The sequence below is a fragment of the Cynara cardunculus genome, unplaced genomic scaffold (assembly GCF_001531365.2).
Source record: "Cynara cardunculus var. scolymus isolate 2C unplaced genomic scaffold, CcrdV1 Un_Scaffold_723, whole genome shotgun sequence".
Lineage (NCBI taxonomy): Eukaryota > Viridiplantae > Streptophyta > Magnoliopsida > Asterales > Asteraceae > Cynara > Cynara cardunculus.
Window position 1 is genome coordinate 158,388 of NW_020200608.1, and position 2,645 is coordinate 161,032.

Sequence of the window (2,645 nt, forward strand, 5' to 3'; positions counted from 1 at the left end):
CCCGAGACGCTGTTTTGAATGTGCGATAACTTCTTGACCGTAGATCGGATTGCTACGATTCTGGACATTTTAGAAAGMTTATATGTAGATCTAAACCTGTCCTTTAGACACTTTTTAGAAATAAGACTTCTAGGTTGGTTATATTTGCGTCTCAAAACTGATAAAAAAGATAATTTGAGCTGTGAATTATAGTGCCTAAAATGAGTTTAAATTAAGTTTGGTTAAGTTTTTGTCGTCGGATCTTTATGAAACTTTGGGTACATATTAAAAGTGTTAAATAAGCTCACTTGGTCCTTCCAGGGTGACCGTTGGTCGATGTTTAGACGTATATGGACGTAGAGCCTAAGTTGGCTCGATTTTTTTGAGTATCGAAAAGCACTGTGAGTTCATCCAACCTCCCTCTCTTTTAGAAGCTCTATACAATTTGAAATTGTGGGTTATGCTTTTCTTACACTTTATTTATAGGTGATTACTTGCTTGGTGAAATACTTGTGTCAAAGTAAGTTCGGGATAAAGCCCTATAAACCCTCATGTTCCACGTTTGGAATTGATATTTGGTAAAATGGGAATGTCCTTTCGTTTAAAGACTCATGCGAATATTTGAGTAATGTACAAGTGGTCGTATACATATGTTAACGTATCTAAATATGCCGCCAGAATTGGGAAGGTTTTGTAGACATAGAAATGGTTTTATTATGTTTATGTGAAGGATGGTATAAGTTGGTGATAGGCATTGTGATTATTATGTAATCACCAAATCATCCTCTCACTTTCACTCGATAATAGGCATTGTGATTATTATGTAATTACCGAGGTAAAGAGCTTATGATCACGACTGACTACATGACTGGCTAGGTTGATGTCGATGGTGTTGAACCTGTAAGTGATGCTCTGTAACGTTGATTTATGACTTACTTCGTGTCCGTCATAACCAACGGTAAATCGGGTCTCCCCGTCTTCTTCGGATGTTTTATTATTCCACTTCGTGATATTCAGGTCTTGCTGGCTCTTTTTCCTGTTTAAAGTCATATCAACTAATTGCGTGTATATTTTTATATATGTTCCTCTATGTTTTGTTAACTCTTTTGTTTGGACTCACTAGGCGTAAGCCTAACCCTCTCTCTCTCTCGATATAACTATTTGCCAGGTTCCTTTATCGGCGGGGATAAGATGGGTTGAGGGGAGTGCGGTCTTGTAAAAGCCTTTTGTGTAGCTAAGTTTTGGTGCTGAAGCGTTATAGTTTTGATGACTCGGTATTATCGTTGGAGATGGTAGAAACACCGTCCTTAATCTAGGCATGAAATTGTTTAGATTGATAGGTTTTTATTTATCGTCTCTTTTATTGTTTGTAAACGCTGTACTATTTCCTTTTTGTTCAATTTTGGATGTTGTTTCTTTTGAGGGCGTTACAATTACCGAGTGAAAGTGAGATGATGATTTGGTGATTACATAATGATCACAATGCCTATCACCAACTTACACCATCATTCCCACGAATAAAATGAAACGATATACATGCACTATATAATTATAAATAATGATAGTATCGTACGATATTTATATATATAGAAAAATGAGTCATAAATAATACGTAGGAGTGTCAAGACATTCGAAGATGACGGGGAGACCCGATTTACCATTATTTATGACGAAACACAAAATAAGTCATGGATTAACGTTATAAAGCATCACTTACAGGTATAATACCATCGACATCAACCTAAACCAATCATGTAGTCGGCCGTGATCTTAAGCTCTTTACCTCGGTAATTACACAATAATCACAATGCCTATTACCGATGAAAGTGAGAGGATGATTTGGAATCTACATAGTAATCACAATGCTCGAGTCCAACTTACCCCACCCTTCACACAACTACAATGAACCGACCCTTCATACCTTAAGGCTTGCTAAATTCTAGGAAAATATATGACTAGAGTGTCAAGAGCTCAATAGCACCTAACTAACAATGGTGTCCCACGCTCGTCCTAACTCAAACAAAGTCCCGAACTACGACATAAAGTTTAGAGTTCAAAGGCCAACAACACATTGAAAGTAGCATCCTACCATTTGATCAACATCCTTTGTTCGAACCCGACCTTTCTTTAATAATTGCGATTGCCCAAGTTTACCCCTTTGACCCAAACTATCCATTTCACCCTAGCTAGTATGTGCAACAAATAAGGCATGGGATAAAGAAAGGTATTTCATTTCAATAATGTATAGGTTTGTGTATATGCATATATATATATATATATATAAAGGGTTAAAAGAACTCACCTAGTAGGATTTTGGAGAAATCCCAGTCTCTCGAAATTAACAGGTGGACGGAAGCCGCAAGATTTCACTCTCAACTTCGAGGGGGCAGTAGCAGCTACACGGTAAAGAAGGGATGGAGTGATAGGCAAAACGAAGAACACAGCTGTGCCTGCTGTTTGCGTGGAGCTAACAAAGAACAGCTCAAAAGCGGCTGCTGTTTTGGCGAAGCGAACGAGGGACAGCAGCAGCCCGCTGTATAGACGAAGGAACAAAGAAAGAATACCGCGGTTGCTGCTGATTTGAGAGGCACGGTGCAGGCCGCCACGGACGCGGCTGCTGCTGCTACTGTTTGGCTCTGTGCAGGACGCCACGGACACGGCTGCTG